Here is an 18,483-nt window from a genome sequence, read left to right as displayed (position 1 = left end):
AAAAAACTGATTGCACTGATTAAGTTTTGATATAGGAAATCGTATTATATTTTTAACTCAATTACATAATTTCGTCGTGCAGCGTACTTCAACGCCGTCGCTTTCAACAACGGCAACGTTAGCGCTTGTTCATACGAGTGTTTAATTACATGCGATGATAGCTGAAAAGCTCACACTCGTTAACGCTTAACGCTTCTAAACTACATGTTTGTGTAAACAGACATGCTAAAACATTAAAAAATTTACCTATTATATTAAATTATTATTAGTCGTAAGTCGTAACTTGTACGTAAGTAATGTCAACGTAAATGTAAGTTATTACTTTAAGACTGAGGGGCGTAGCTAAAATTAATCTACCTGCTGAGTGCTGTCATCATGCCTCCCTTTTAACACATTTTATATTGGAATGCGATGTCTAATTATATGGCACGTCGATGGTGTAGGAGCCCATGCGCGTTGCATCTGCCTTTAAAGGTCACGCAGATGTTTGCGATTTTTTACCACAAAATATATTTGACCATTTGAATGCCTTTTAAAAAGAAACTGACTACTCTTACTACAATCACAAAATAGATAAATTAATAGTACAAGCTACAACTATAACTGTTGAAAACAGACGTCGCAGAGAGTAGAGACACAGTAGAATTGCGAAAGAATAGAAACTCTGATAGGTTTTAGGGAAAAATGCGTCAAAATTATACTAACGGTCGTTAACTTTAATTAAATTCAGATTTTAACATAGATATTCTGTCAAATTCTTCATTAAACTAAAGTTAAGTGATAGTTAAATGTCTCTGGCCTGTGATAGTTTGACAATCTTTCACTTTTATTTATTTTTGCCTTTGAAGCATGCTAGCTAGCGTTCCCGGATACTAAATACTAAATGATACCCCCTAAGGCCTAAATGACCGACACATAATATTAGGAACTAGTTTTCGTTTATCCGCGCAGGAACTGTAAATTTTTCCCCGATAAAAAGTATCCTATGTCCTTTCCCGAGACACTTACTATATTCATACCAAATTTTAGCAAAATCGGTTCAGCGATTTAGGCGTGAAGCGGTAACAAACAAACTGACTTTCGCATTTATAATGTGTAAATTAATAGTAAAGTCGGAACTTAGGAATTGTATGGATTGTACTTAAATGAATTCGGATTTCTGACAGGTGAGAATGAATTAGATATCATTGGTGTTAATAACTAGTTAGTAGTTAGTGAGGTCAAAGGCCGGCTAGGGTCACTTATATCCCGTCTGTGTGCAGAGGGTGTGACGAGTCGTGTGAATCCACCATGGGAAAGTCTTCCCGTACCGACATTTAATCACAGATCCACATAATATTAATTGTTATGGATTCTTAATTATGGTTTTCAATGGAGATTGTAAATTGTAAAGCCTGACTTTAATATCTATGGGTTCTCATCATGATAATATAGAATTATAACCAGAAATGTGTTTTTGAGCTTATTTAACTTACTAGATGACCCATGAACTTCGTATAAATATTTACTTCCCTCTTAATATAAACCCGGAAGTCTAAGTTCCGTGAATATTTCAAGACTAAAATTAGCCAAATCAGATTAGACCGTTCTGGAGTTTTAGTGAAACTAACAAAATTTTAAATTCAATATTATTTATTATAGATGTATTTAAGCAAGTAAGCCTATGTAAATTTTAAGCGGAAGCCTTTTTTGCTTTATCATTTGAGTTTCCTGTTAATTTGGACTGGTTTTTTATACTTTTACTTGATACAGGTTTTTTATTACTTTCTTGATTGCTCCAGATCACCTGTCCCCTAATCTGACCGGTAGTCAGCAATCAAAACATTTAGCATATTATTAAGATTCTAGATTGTTTTTCTTTTCCTTAAATATTTAATTTGTTGTTCACTCAATTTTGTTTATTACTGCCCTATGAAGCTACAATTTCTAGTTTTACATATTATTGGTTTTAACATAAAATGAACATTGTATTTTGACATAAATTATGCACTTCAATCTATTATAAAGTCATAGGCTATTAAAATTATGAAAATTACCATAGACATAATATATACTGGTTTATGAAAATTATAGATCATGCGTAACATAAACGTCAACAAACAATATTTGCAAGTAGTTTTTAAGGCTCTAGCTAGAGTCTAGATTTTATATTATATCGTTGTGTCACTCATAGGTTTTTGTGATGGTGGAATTTAGATCGGAATGTTCACATTGTCTAAGATTATTGTCACAGTTCACGCTTGAGAGATATGAGTTATAGATTTACAAAAAGGGCCAAGTGTGCGCAATACAGATTTTTAATGTACCTACTTAAAATGGTTTTGTCAAAATCTATATTTTTGCTGTTTTACTCATAGCTTCTTTCGTAATTTGCGATAAAAACTATAATAAGTATAGAAAACATGATTGATGATGCGCCTATTCGAATAACATTTGTGACCGTCATAAAAATATTCAATTTTTCGTGAAACCTTGACCCCTTAGCTTGACCCCCCGGGGTTCCGCGATAGCACTTTGAGAATCACTGCTCCTGACCATCCGGTGAGCAAATTAAATAAACATGACTTTATGAACTTGACGTCTACCGTGGGATAATTCTCCACGGATTCGAACCGGTATTGTTTCCGTTCACGATCTGGTTTAAATATTACTAGATGACGTCCGCAACTCCGTTGTGCCAAATCTGCGCGGGAACCGTATATTTTCCCGGGTAAAATATGTCCTTTCTCAAAGTACATCTTGTGTCTTCATACCCATCTATCGGCTCAGCCGTTGAGCGTAAAGGAAGTTAACAAACAGACAGACACACATTCGCGTTTATAATATTAGTGTATATATTAATATTGAATTCTAAATGCCTAATGTGTATGCGCTAGATGATGATTGTGTTAATTTCTGAGTTCGTCTACCTTAGTAGTGAGAGCCGGGACACAAAAACACGGCACGACGTCGTACGGCGTCGTACGGTGCCGTGTCGGACGCGCTTCGTAAAAAAACACAGCACGGCGCCGTACGGCGTCGTACGACGTCGAGCCGTAGAAACTCACGTAGAAATTCAAGATGAGTTTCTTCGGCACGACGCCGCACGGCACCGTCCGACGTCGTGCCGTGTTTTTGTGTCCCGGCCCTGACACAATATAAATATCTTACAGTAGAATAACTCTAAAAATTAGCTAAACACAGGTAAAGATTACGCGGGTGCCTTGTGAATGTGATACTGTGGTATTATGTATAATTATTATTATTTGTATTAATTTTCGGCAACAAACACTCAGGTATGTCCTTTACCTTAATCCGAATCGTAAATCGTGAAGTCAGTAACAGACAGTTAAAAAGACACACTTTCGGGTAGCATGGAGTATGGACACATACGGACCCCAATAATCCGGGCAATTATAATACCTATTATGTGCGAAATGAACACTATGAACACTGTATCCCCGATTCTTTGCGACACATGACATCACCTCAGTCAATTAACTGTCTGGCTGTAATTGGGTTACAGGTTACATTGCTATTTATTGCCCGTATGTTTCATTGTTATAATTATTATAAATTATAATAAAAGACTTCATTCCATACTAAGTAGACATTATTATTGATCTGTGTGTCTGATCTTCTAGCTTGAGCCGCGCCTAAAATAGATTTTGATGATTATGCAGATAGAGTCCGGAGAAAAGACATACATATTTAGGGCCTGTTTCACCACTTTCTGACAAAGTGCCAAATAGGCTATGCACAACTTTTTTGACAGATTCTCCATAAGTACTTGATCTGTCAAATTAATTGGTAGATACTGGATAGCCTTATCAGGCAGTGGTGAAATAGGCCCTTAGAATTATTTTATTTTTAAAATTGTGCGGTTCCCGCGCGATTATCGAGCTATCGGACATCTAATTAGTAATTTGTGTGCTTATTCTCAAACGTACGAAACCTGACTAAATTCGATCAATTATGTACTTAGACATACTGTTCTGGAAAGCAAAAAAGTTTTACCCGAACCAGCTCCGAAGCGCAAGTCACAAGTTGTTAGATAATATCATGCAGATTGCAGCTGATAAAAATTCATAACACGGCAAAAATTCATTTGTGAATTGTGTTACAGATAGCTGCCAAATTTTTTGATTGCTATTCTTATTAAGGCCTCTGTTCAATCCATACTAATCTTATTATGAAGCGAAAGTATTTGTCTGTATGTGTGTCTGTTACCTCTTTACACCCAAACCGCTGAACCGATTTTGTTTTTCTGTGTAGAGATAATTTGGGTTTCGGGAAAGGACATTTGCATGCGCAAATTGCAATCTATTAATTTTTATATGACTAGATCAGAGTTCAGACTAGAATCTAGATGATGCCCGCAACCCTTTTGCGTCAAAATTCGTTTATTGAGCGTAGCCGTACATTTTTCGGGACAAAAAATATCCTATGTCCTTTCCAAGGACTCAAAGTATCTCCATACCCAGCAAAATCGGTTCAGCGGCTTGGGCGTGAAGAGACAGACAGACACACTTTCGCATTTATAATATTAGAATAGTTTTTTTACCAAATAATTAAATTACAATTACGAATTACGAAGGCAATGACCCGTGCTATGAAGATGTTCAGCTGTCCGCGCTCGGCACCAGAAGCCAACTTCAAGTTATTTTAGCGCTCCAAGCTCTGCAGCTACAGACTTTCGAATGGAATAGATGTCCCAATTTCATTCCCATCCCTGTGGAATACAATGTGTAGGTACCACACCTAATATATTTTCTGCACTACTATTACCATTTACCTGCTATATGCCCTGCCCCTATAAAAGTGAACCCCAAGGGGTTTACTTTTTAGGGTTCCGTACCCAAAGGGTAAAAACGGGACCCTATTACAATTAGCTGAACCGATTTTTCTGGGCACTTTTCGTACTTTTCATCCCGGAAAATGAATCCCAAAACGAATTTTGACGCAACGGAGTTGCGGGCGACATCTAGTAATTTATTAATAAACTAATAATCCCCAAGCGGCACCCGGCTATCGCATAACAATTGAAAATCTATTGTGTCTGCGATTCCCACGATCGAGGTATTAAATGTTGGATGACCGATGAACTCTTATGATCTTTGAAAGTAAGGATCCAAAGCGCCAGTTCAGAAATCCGTATTGCAATACTCTGTCAAGTCTTTCCATTTCTTACCGTCAGCACTAAACATTGTCGATGTATGATTCATACATACTGCCCACTCCCTGCATACTCATTAAATACACATACATAATATACAGCTAAGGTGCTACTGTTGAACCTACATTCGCGTAAGTAGCTATACAGTGTGTAACAAAAATAAGTGATTATGTACTTTAGGGTATGGTGTACGTGTTCCGTGTAGAGATTTCACTGTAAAAGTAGCAGCGCTGAAATACGATTTTTTTTTCACTTTTTTCCCCATACAAAAGTGAAAAAATTTTGGTCTTTCAGCGCTGCTACTTTCACAGTGATCTTTCTACAAGGAACACGTACACACCCTAAAGTATTATCACTTATTTTTGTTACAGCCTGTATTATTTAGGTGGTAAAATACATTTTACCACCTAAATAATTTTTTTTCATTGTTTATTGTTTCATTCGCTATCTTTCTCTAAAATAAAGTAAGAAGTAACTAAGAGGTATCCTTCTTCAGATCGGTCTAACTAAAGAACTTAATATTATGTACCTCCCAAAAAAAACCGTGACTAAAAGCTTGAAACCCTAGTTGCCGTTGGTAATAGGGGTCATAAAAAGATAATCTTTAATTTTTTGTAAAATGACGAGTCTGGATGTCGCTGGCTCTTGTGCGCCACAAGTGACAATACAAAATTTAATTATTATTAATTAATAATTATATAAGTGTCAAATACCGAGAGGTATTATGTACCAGGGTCAAATAATATTGTTATTATTGTAAAGAAAATGCAGTATTTATTTGAATTTAAAACGAGTTATTCGAGTGAATCGTCTTTACTCATGGTCATGGTCAGTTTGTACTTTATGTTATTGGACTTCAACTTGACCTTGAAATTAATTAGCTCCTATACATATTAATATGAATATGTATAATTATTAATTAATTATTTATTGATAAGTTATGCAAAATGATATAAGTATCTCATACGACCAATTTAATTTATAACAAGTTTACAAGTTTATAAACATTGGCATTCTAATATATATTATTTTAATGAGGAACTACGAATAGCATATTCTTATAGTTTAATTTTCTATTAAGTATATTGGCACTTAAAACTAAGAAATTTACTATGCTATAAATATGTAACACAAAATGTATGTAGCTCCTACAATCACCTAAACAGAATGGGTATTTGTCGCATAACGACTTGCAGATTCTGTGAGGAGGAGGATAAAACACCTATTAGCTATGTCAACACTGTGCACTTTCATCTTCAATTTTCGTCATCAACTTCCATATTAGCGCATTCAATAATTGAATGCGTCAAGGAACGCAACGCCAATATTGTAATTTTTGTAGTTTTGGATACGGTCAGGGCTCACGTTCGCTGTTGACTGCGCTATAACGTATGCCCTTGACGAACAGAAAAAGGCATAGTGTGGACAAAACTATTCACCTTCTCCTCAATTGACAACATTTCAAAATTTTAACATGGCTTTTTTTATTATTTTATATGAAAGTAGACTTAAAATAAAGCGACACGTGTTTCTTGCTTTTTCAAAATTATGTTTTTATGATACCTAAAAAATAGATTTTAATCCTTCGTATTCTAAAGAGACGTAAGCGCCAAGTGACGTCATACTTACGTCTGAACGGCTAATTCCATTACACTTTAACAAAAGAAAAAATCTGTCAATGTAAGTTTGTTACGTTTATTATGACGTCTGTCAATGTTATCGTCAACCTGGAGGATAGGTAACCAATGAGATACATTATCTTTTATACATCATATTTTTTAGAAATGTCATTGTCGACAGGTGGTTGACAGTGACGTTTTCTTTTTTATGCTTCATGTTGTCTTTTTAAAACTATTTTACACCAGGCAAACAACTGTATGATATTATGCCGTAAGTATGACGTCACAGCGTATTTTTCAGTTTTTCTTTATTTTCTCAGTAAATAAGAAATATAAAAAAAAATTGAATATTTTTTTGATATCAGGAGAAGAAACTAAAGAAACGGTATTTTTTATTTTAAGGCTTAAAAATTTTGAAATGTTGTCAATTGTCCTGACTCCTGCTCTACTACAGAACAGGAACAGGCAGCTTGGTCGCCACTCGCCACGAATACTCATCCATAGAGGAAATTCGTGGCACCAACCCCAACCATATCGTTCAATTATGAGCAGTATTGGGTTGGGGATGATACTCTAGTGCGAAGGGGTCACAATAGATCCTCATGGGTCGCAGTGACGTCAGGGCTACAGCGTACTGCCTTCTTAAAAAAGTGCTCCTGCACTACACTTACACACTTAGTAGTCACTACACGCATCGCACTTTGCATGTATTGTATGTTTGCCTTCGTCAGTACTTGCCTATTTCCTTCTGCTTATGTGTACAAGCAAGAAACACATTTACGGTCCCAACTCCCAAGTCCCAACATTTAAAGATATTTGATAACTTTAATTTATTGAAGATTTGGATATTAACTCCATACGTCTGACGTCATTTATCGAACTTGTTATTAAATTAAATAGGGGAATACAAAAAAAGTCTTGAATAAACCTTTTTTTTCGACCTAGTGATCACTTGTCGTTCTTAGAGAAATCATCTTAGCAAAGATTATGTATCTTGGGAGTCTTGGGACAGGTAAGCAACAGCCAACAGGCATTTGCAAATTCTGATGACTGTCAGAAAAGTATGTATACTTACGTTTTTTTATAGAGATTAGAGTAGATCTATATTGCAAAATATCTTCTGTCCAACGCCTGTTGCTTACCTGTCGCGACTGTATCCTACTGCTCACCTACCAGCAGCAGTAGTTTCTCGACAGCAGCTGTCGAACGTCTATTGCTTACCTGTCGCAAGACACGTATTATCATCCTACCGCTCACTTACCAACAGCAGTAGTTTCTCGACAGCAGCTGTCGAACGTCTATTGCTTACCTGTCGCAAGACACGTATTATCATCCTACCGCTCACTTACCAACAGCAGTAGTTTCTCGACAGCAGCTGTCGAACGCCTGTTGCTTACCTGTCGCAAGACACGTAATCATCCTACCGCTCACCTACCAGCAGCAGTAGTTTCTCGACAGCAGCTGTCGAACGTCTATTGCTTACCTGTCGCAAGACACGTAATCATCCTACCGCTCACTTACCAACAGCAGTAGTTTCTCGACAGCAGCTGTTGAACGCCTGTTGCTTACCTGTCGCAAGACACGTAATCATCCTACCGCTCACCTACCAGCAGCAGTAGTTTCTCGACAGCAGCTGTTGAACGCCTGTTGCTTACCTGTCGCAAGACACGTAATCATCCTACCGCTCACCTACCAGCAGCAGTAGTTTCTCGACAGCAGCTGTCGAACGTCTATTGCTTACCTGTCGCAAGACACGTAATCATCCTACCGCTCACTTACCAACAGCAGTAGTTTCTCGACAGCAGCTGTTGAACGTCTGTTGCTTACCTGTCGCAAGACACGTAATCATCCTACCGCTCACCTACCAGCAGCAGTAGTTTCTCGACAGCAGCTGTCGAACGTCTATTGCTTACCTGTCGCAAGACACGTAATCATCCTACCGCTCACCTACCAGCAGCAGTAGTTTCTCGACAGCAGCTGTTGAACGTCTATTGCTTACCTGTCGCAAGACACGTAATCATCCTACCGCTCACCTACCAGCAGCAGTAGTTTCTCGACAGCAGCTGTCGAACGTCTATTGCTTACCTGTCGCAAGACACGTATTATCATCCTACCGCTCACTTACCAACAGCAGTAGTTTCTCGACAGCAGCTGTCGAAGGTCTATTGTTTACCTGTCGCAAGACACGTAATCATCCTACCGCTCACCTACCAGCAGCAGTAGTTTCTCGACAGCAGCTGTCGAACGTCTATTGCTTACCTGTCGCAAGACACGTAATCATCCTACCGCTCACCTACCAGCAGCAGTAGTTTCTCGACAGCAGCTGTCGAAGGTCTATTGTTTACCTGTCGCAAGACACGTAATCATCCTACCGCTCACCTACCAGCAGCAGTAGTTTCTCGACAGCAGCTGTCGAACGTCTATTGCTTACCTGTCGCAAGACACGTAATCATCCTACCGCTCACCTACCAGCAGCAGTAGTTTCTCGACAGCAGCTGTTGAACGTCTATTGCTTACCTGTCGCAAGACACGTAATCATCCTACCGCTCACCTACCAGCAGCAGTAGTTTCTCGACAGCAGCTGTCGAACGTCTATTGCTTACCTGTCGCAAGACATGTAATCATCCTACCGCTCACCTACCAGCAGCAGTAGTTTCTCGACAGCAGCTGTCGAAGGTCTATTGTTTACCTGTCGCAAGACACGTAATCATCCTACCGCTCACCTACCAGCAGCAGTAGTTTCTCGACAGCAGCTGTCGAACGTCTATTGCTTACCTGTCGCAAGACACGTAATCATCCTACCGCTCACCTACCAGCAGCAGTAGTTTCTCGACAGCAGCTGTCGAAGGTCTATTGTTTACCTGTCGCAAGACACGTAATCATCCTACCGCTCACCTACCAGCAGCAGTAGTTTCTCGACAGCTGCAGCTGTCGAACGTCTGTTGGTTGTCTGTTTGCAAGATGCGTACTCATTCTATCGTTTTTCTTCTATAGAGGCGTAAATCGTAATGCGTATATTGTCCACGATATCGATATGATACCGTTATATCTAAATCGATTCCTATAGCGCTTTCTAAAATCAGCCTATCGATTATAGACAAACAATCGTATTCTCAGAAACATTAGTTGTAATCGAGAAACGCGTGTCGGCCGCGGTTGATGGCATTAGGCAGGGTTCTTCCCCAGAGCTTCCGTAAAATAGTCCTTATACCCTTGTTTTAAGGCCCTGTTAAAGGTAAGATAGATCTGAATAGAGTACGTGAAGACTGTTGAACCTACCAGAGACACCTTGTCTAAACATATTATACGGTTGTGCTATAAAATGTACGTAGATAAATAGGAAATGAACTTGTAGCTACTAGCTATCCAGAAAATTAACAAATGAAAGGGCAATATAATGAAATATTAATGTACCATCGAGGAAATTGATTCCTAGACAGTTGAACGTTCCTACGTAATTTGGTCGATTTATGTCAATTCAATGATGATGTGATCGGTCGGATGGGTTTGATGACGCAACCAAATTACTTAGGTCCGCCATCTGCCTTGGAATCAACTTCTCTCTGATAGTACAACTTACAGGAATCTAGATACTTTGAGTCCCGGAAAAGCACAATAGGATACTTTTTATCCTTGAAAAATGTACGGTTCCCGCACGAATAACTAATTTTGACGCAACGGAGTTGCGGGCTTCATTTAGTATTATTATACCGGCAATTCACTGATGACTCCATTGTCGATGACCCAAATTAATGTTCATTGTTAAGCAGCCTCCACACGTTGACCGTGTTTGCCGAACAGAAGGGGACGGCGCTATACCAGAAAGAAAAACGCAAATAATTCAATTTCTTTCTTTAGTATAGCGCCGTCCTCTTCTGTTCGGCAAACACGGCCAACGTGTGGAGGCTGCTTTACATCTATGTAGATTGTCTGATTGTTATTTAACATGTTTACCGAATAAGGATGTTTACTGAAGATCAGGAAAACTGATAGAAATGGCGAAAACTGGGCTAACAAACATCTCAATAAAGTTACAGAACTTACGCTGACAAATGCACGGTTTCTTTGAAACAACCAGCTTTTAGTAACAAGAATACAAAAAGACGTAAGTAGATGAAGTGGGTAACTAACAATTTTACTATCACTAGTATTATAGCTAGTAGCTACTAACCAAGTGAGTGGAGTTCTAATTTGAAAAATCGGTCAAGTGTCTATATCTGGCAATTCTATATTTGCAACCCGGAAAAGTAAGCCAGAAATATCTGGGCATAATTTTTGACTGTTATTTAATACGGCTATAATAATCTACATAAACTGTACTTAGTGATGAAATTATTTATTTTGATAAGGATTATTAGCATGAGTAAAATAAAGGCGTTTAAATGTAGTCCAACAAAAATCAAGATTTTTAAATAAAAAAATGGTTTTTGTGTCTCACTTGACATAGATAGGTATATTGTGTCGCGGACATTTTTGTAGATATTTATAAGATCTACATTTACTTAGAACATTGAATAGTTCTATCTTTTATAGTTTAGGCAGCGTACGCAAAATAAGTAAATTTTCTGGTTGTTTCCGAAAAACTGAAATATCTTACGGAACCCTATATTCTCCAAAATAAAGGTAAAAGGGTCTTAAATATAATATCACTCCTAATATTAATCAGAATGCTTTGGAAATGCTTGCGGTGGATTCGGAAATAACTGCCGTAGTTAATAAGAAAGATAACATGGTTAAGGGCTTACTAGCCAACGAAATCAAAGGTACTCCTTCCGGTTCTTCTTTTAACCCCGAAAGAGTGGCTTTGAGGTCATTAAAACAAACAATAGATAATAATAACTTAGTAATATCGAAAGCGGATAAGGGTAACACAGTAGTAGTGATGGAGCGCGACGATTATTTGGACAGAGTAAATAATGTGATTCAGGGTGAACAATTTCTAAGGGTTCCTTCTGACCCAACAAACAAGTTTTTAGCTAAGCTTAAATTAGCCATTAATAACAATCAATATTTCTTTCAAACTGAATCATCAAAGAAAAAACTCATCCCAATGAATCCTCGCGCACCATCACTGTACGGCTTGCCAAAGATTCACAAAACTGATATTCCCATGCGTCCAGTTGTCTCATACATAGGTGCACCAGCATACGAGCTGGCAAAGTCACTAAATTTCATAATAAAAGAAAAGCTCTCATTTCGGCCACCTTATGCCATAAAAAATTGTCTACAATTAGTCAACAAAATTAAAGATGTGACTTTGCCACCTCGTTGCAAATTGGTTTCACTTGATGTCGATAGTTTATTCACTAATGTTCCATGTAAGGAAACATTGGGTATTTTAAGGAATGCACTAGAAAAACGTTTACCTCCTGGTGAAAGTAATGAATTGCTTACTCTTACTAAAACATGCATGGAACAAAACTACTTTCGATTTAACGGCGAATTCTTTGTTCAAGAAGACGGTCTAGCTATGGGTTCACCTTTAAGTCCTTTGATGACCGAAATATTTATGGACGATTTTGAACAAAGAAATATCGTCGTTAATAAAAGTATTTTATATTACTTTAGATATGTAGATGATTATTTTCTTTGTTGGACAGGTACACAGTTGTCTATCTGGACGTATTTGTAAAAGAACTAAATAAAAAACATATTAAAATTAAATTCAAATTAGAATGTGAAGATAATAACATCCTACATTTTCTCGATTTATCTATTACTAGAGTTAATAATAAACACAATTTTGGAATCTTTCGCAAGCCGACATATACTAATACTACTATTCATGCATCGTCATGTCATCCTTGGCAACACAAACTCGCGGCCTTTCATAGTTACGTTCATAGATTATTATCAATCCCTCTTAGTAAAGATAATTATCAAAATGAGCTTAATATTATTTTCCAAATTGCGATATCCAACGGATATAGTCCAAAAATCATTAATAATATTTTGAAAAATAAAAACAAGAAAGAACTGGTTAAGTTTTTGTACGCAGGTCCTATTGATAAAGAGATAGTTAGATATAAGTCCAGTTTGACCTACATGGGAGAGGTATCTGCACGCTTATCCAAAATAATGAAAAGCAACGATATGCATGTCGCATTCAGGACAAATAATACTTTAAAACATCATTTGTGTCATAATAAAGACCAGATTGATCAAAAATATCAATCCGGTGTCTATAAGATCGATTGTCCTGAATGCAATAGTGTATACGTGGGTCAAACTGGACGCAGCTTCGAGACTCGGTATAAAGAACATATCGCGGCTTATAGAAATGGTCATCCTGATAAGTCACATTTTGCTAAACATCTTTTAGATAGTAATCATACTGTGCCCGATGGCCATTCCTATAAAGTTTTACATAAATGCGATAAAGGCTTTCGGCTGAGCGTGTTGGAACAATTAGAGATCATAAAAGAAAAGAAAAATAACAGATTTGCATTGTTGAATGACCAAACTTGCTTGACTACGTCACCGCTTATTAATATGTTCTAGTGAGAGTAGTGGGGATAGTAGTGGGGCTCGATAGTGTATAAAAGGCGGTGTTTTGGCCGGTGGCGGCACTTAACGGACGTTTTTCGTAGAGTCCACATCCTGAGGATGCTCCGGTGTTGGGGCGAAACGCGCGTCGAGGTTTTCAACCTGCATGGTGGTGAGGGGCCTTGCACGGATTTGCCAACATTATTGCTTGTGTGGTGGTGGTGTTTGCAAGTTCTTGCATGCGAGTGTACGCATAGGCAGTGTGGGAGGAGGGAGGTGCTGTACGCATGCCTATGCGTACACTCACTCATTTACTTAAAGGTGGAAGTTGTTTTCCCGGAATATTGCTAAAAATAATAACAAACTAAATTTTATTCATGTCATGTTTTTTATCAATTTTTAATTAAATTAAAGTTTAAGTAATCATTAAATATTAAGCGGCAGTTAAAGTCCAATGCGATTAAAATTCTGAGTAGATCGTAGAAGTTAAACGACCGTTAAACCGTTATCAAAGTTACATGTTTCGGCCTCTTTGTAATGTTATCACGTTTCTTAGACCTCAGATATCGTTGCTATGTTATCTATTACTGTTTGCTAAATGCTAAAATAATATTTGTTAGATAACTTATAACTATTAAGTTATCTAACAAATATTATTTTAGCAAGTAAACTTTAAGGAACCATTCGAGCAAGACAATAGCACTGTCTACTCTGACAATAGTATGGTCTTATCCTTATCAATCGGCCAAGCAAAGAAGTTATTTAACAAATATTATTTTAGCAAGTAAACTTTAAGGAACCATTCGAGCAAGACAATAGCACTGTCTACTCTGACAATAGTATGGTCTTATCCTTATCAATCGGCCAAGCAAAGAAGTTATCTAACAAATATTATTTTAGCAAGTAAACTTTAAGGAACCATTCGAGTAAGATAATAGCACTGTCTACTCTGACAATAGTAGATATGGTCTTATCCTTATCAATCGGCCAAACAAAGAAAGTGTGATTTAACTTAGAATTTTGGATTTTAGAGACCTGTAATATTGCTCTTGAATAAAAATTAGCAAATGAACATTTTAATTTTAGGATATAAAGCGACGCCCGTCGGGCCGCCGCGCAGGTTACTAGGTAGAGTATAATCATAGAGAAATAAAATATCTGGTCTCTGGTATAATATTATAATGCTTTGGTGCCAAAAGTTCCTAACTTAAAGGATGTATAATTATCTTTAAAGGAGACTATTTAAAGTCTGGTAATCGGTTTTCATTATCCTATAATCCTAAAATATCGAATGTCCACCCGCCATAACTCATTGGTGCGTAAACCACGACATCCGTGTTTCGTACTTCTTTCACGAATCACGGCAAGTTCTCGCGAGAGCCGAGAAGTCTCTCTTGTAGTTGTCACTTCTTGTATTATATGAAGAATTAAAAAATAAACCGGTACAAAATCGTAATAAGTGTTAGGTATCAGAATGAAAAATATTTAACAGAACAGTCAAGTTCTGTAACTTGACTGTTCTGTCTGTACATACACACTGATACCATTTCCATTCTCGCAATACGTGTGAGAGCCATGCTTCAGCACCTGTATGGGCCGGCTCGACCGGAGAAATACCACGTTCTCACAGAAAACCGGCGTGAAACAGCGCTTGCGCTGTGTTTCGCCGAGTGAGTGAGTTTACCGGAGGCCCAATCCCCTACCCTATTCCCTTCCCTACCCTCCCCTATTCCCTTCCCTTCCCATCCCTACCCTCCCCTATTACTTTATTCCCTCTTAAAAGGCCGGCAACGCACCTGCAGCTCTGTTGATGCTGCTGTCTATGGGCGACGGAAGTTGCTTTCCATCAGGTGACCCAGTTGCTCGTTTGCATTTCATAAAAAAGAAGAGATTTACTTGACAGTAAAGTCTGCAGGGCTTATGCAGTCTCACCAGTCACTACCAATGTCCAAATCCAATGAGACTTGAGCCAATACAAGCAATTATGGACAAGAGAACAGTTTTAGTGTAGAGAGGTAACAGAAAGACGGACAAATCGTTGCGTTCGCGTTCGCAATACTATGGATACTATAGGTGTAATTTCTACGCCATAGCTAAACTTACTTAAAACATTTTTAAACCAAAAGAGCTCCAAAAGTGCGCTGTAATCTAGTAATGCAAGTAGCAGTTCACCAGTCCATTCTGTAAGTTAAGTACAGTGTGAGTACATAATGTGAGTAGCACAATTACTGCATGATCTGAGCTGTAACATGACCTTTATTCCAACGGCGTAAGGTATTTAGGAAGTAAAATAATTCTGAACCTGCACCTGAAAGGTCAACAAACTTTACTCTAGACAAGCCACAGTTAAACAAACTGACGAAACGCTCAAACCACGAAATATGTTATAATTGGCCTGTTTAGTGAGAAGGAGTATAAGGAGTGCATAATTATTAGTTGTATACATACAGAGAATGTAATGTTGACTTTGTATGTTTCAAATATTTTGTTATAAAATAATTGGACGGACAACCATAGTCTCTAAATGTAGAGTTTACGTGGAAATTCAACATTGAGTTATAATATGGGGGAAAATACCCCACGGAGCTAATATAGAGATCTATATTAGCTCCGTAAAATACCCCATCTCCCATCATAATCATTGGCAGTCATCCTATCCTATAATATCAGAGCGTCCGTGGCCTAATGGATAGACCTTTGGTTCGCACTCGTAGAGGGTGCAGGTTCGATCCCGGATGGAGGCGTGTACCAATGAGACATTTTCTGATCTCAAATACATAATACGGACGCTCGTACGGTGAGGGAAAACATCGTGAGGAAACCCGTATATAGTTGGTCCCAGACGTATTGACTAGTTCTTTCCTCTGGACTAGGCCGACTATGTTGCGAGAATGCCGTATGTGTTTGGGCAACCATACGGACATTTAAATCTTGTCCCAGGCACTACAGTATTTGAGGAGTGGTTACTTCGCTCTGAAAACACTGTATAAATCATCCATAACGGATGCAAAGGCCTAGTTTTCATCCTATTATTAATTAGGAGTCCCAATAATAAGGGTTTCTGTAGTATGAACTCAAGTGCCAATATTAATTGGCTGTTTTACCTTACTAGCTTATGCCTGCGGCTCCGTCCATGTCTATTGTCTATGTGACGTTGTCTATGTGAATTGCTGACATACAGTCTTTGCTCCCCTTTCAACTCTTGAACTTTGAGGAAAGAACAGAGAGATCCAAAACTCAAACCTAGGAGCTCTTCATATTTCTCGAGCGATATAAAAGTTTTGCGCAGCTTATACAGCAGTGTCTAGGTAGTTAGGCAATAACCCAAAAACCGCACATAAATCGGTGGGCATAATAATTTACGGCGCAGAAAATTGGATTGCACTTTCGATTTTAAATGGTTATGAAATCGGTAGCACAATTTACTGCAAACCGACCTTCAAATTATTACGAATAATTACTAAATCTAGATTAAAACTCTCTGCGTTTATACCTAAAATCTGGATTCTAGAGTCTAGAACTCTAGACGGTAGACAACAAATTGTAGACTTTTGTTTAGTTACTGATCAGGGCATTTACTCAAAATATGTAATGATGAGCAATGAGTGACGATAAGGAAGTACTAAAACAAAATGTATGAATTTGACATAAGACATCAAAAGTGACATCAAACATGTCTCGATGTCACTTAGCGATTCGTCTTGTTGTCACCGCCCTCTGGTGGACTCGTTTTTTAAGAACTGCCATTAAGAATCACTTTCCTACCAAATCCAAAGAGGATATAAAGTATAAACTATGACGCATAATAAGGTCTTTCGTGTCAAATGTCGTCTGAGGGTCAATTCAGACCGCAACGCGACGACACACACGACGAATGTATTTCTAAATTTGTATGGATTTGACTGACTTCTAGTATAGTGCGTAAAACGTCATGCAAGTCTTTTTAAATGCATCTACGCGTCGCCTTGTGGTCTGGATTGACCTTAAAACAGCTGGCATATAATTTTAAAACCCTTATTAACAAAACCCTCAAGATATCAAATATAAACAGGACCATTGACCTTGGGCTTTGGGGTCTCAAAGGGTGATCAATCAGAGTCAAGTCACAGAATATAATATATTAGTAGAGTACCAACAAGCGAAGTCAACCCACACCACCCGCGTCTCCCCTTGAACTTAGTGATTCATGTGACCTCGACTTTTTGCCAACTTGACACCTCACACAGTATAAATATGAACAGCAGAGTAACTTAGTGGTTTGACTTATTCTTGACAGTTGACTCAAATTGATATTGAGAAGTGGGAGGTAATCATGAGTTTCTGTGGACAGAAACGTATCAATCAGTATTCACTATTCAGTAAACTGCATCAGTGGCACTGGCACACCAGTTCAATGTTTCGTTCGGTTACATATTATTATTATGACGTCTGTACTATGTACTGGGTTTTATTTCGGAACCTAGACATAGTATAATTTTTGAGCTGCCATAAATTTGACGTTCGTAAATCGATACGATTACGTAGAATGTGTAGGAGAATTGTTTGCTTCATCAAATTAACTGCAGATTGCAATCATGCTTATGTGCGCGTGCGCCTTATTTAGGCGGTTTAGCATAAAGATGGTGTTACACCATCTTTATGCGATCTTCATGCTAAATGTCACTTAATGCCTTAAGTCAAATTTTAACACTTTTGGCCGAAACTGTACAGTTTACTGCATTAATAGGATAAATTAGTATTACTGCAATGTTTTTATAGTGACAGCACCAGCATAGACAGTAAACAAAAAGTTTTGTTTCGTCGTTTCTGTTTCTGTCAATATTCTGATATTATGAGTTACGACGTGTACAACATGTCGGATTTTTTTTGGTCGGATTAAGCGCCCTATGCTCCGACCTTTAGCGTAATGTTCCTTAATCCAAACCATCCAAACTAAGTAGATTCAGATGAATTAATCATGGCTTAAACTAACTAGACGCTTAGGCCTCGGTTCAAAAACCTCTTACGTTCATGGAATAAGAAATCAGGACATGACTCAAGAGTTGAACAATAGTCTGTAACTGTGACAGATTTACTCAAATTGTGTAATAACTTGATCTGAGCACGCATAATCCTTGTCCTTGGAGGTTTTTTTCCATACGAAGTAACTACTTTGCGTCTACTATTAAATAGTTAATGGAATCAGGCGTTACTTCATCCATATTTAAATTTAAATCCATAGTT

General features: G+C 37.9%; 1 protein-coding gene and 1 long non-coding RNA gene across 7 annotated transcripts in view; one reads left to right on the top strand and one right to left on the bottom strand.

Annotated features, from left to right (window-relative positions):
* The window catches only part of LOC121736160, a 326,212-nt gene that overhangs the window by 140,270 nt on the left and 167,459 nt on the right, over positions 1–18,483 (bottom strand). The window lies entirely within an intron of this gene.
* Positions 1–18,483, top strand: part of LOC121736135 (tight junction protein ZO-3) — a 115,996-nt gene that overhangs the window by 4,991 nt on the left and 92,522 nt on the right. The window lies entirely within an intron of this gene.

Source organism: Aricia agestis, chromosome 18, assembly GCF_905147365.1.
Source record: "Aricia agestis chromosome 18, ilAriAges1.1, whole genome shotgun sequence".
Classification (NCBI taxonomy): Eukaryota; Metazoa; Arthropoda; class Insecta; order Lepidoptera; family Lycaenidae; genus Aricia; species Aricia agestis.
Note: the sequence above shows the minus strand (reverse complement) of the source record. Positions and strands in the feature narration are given on the sequence as shown.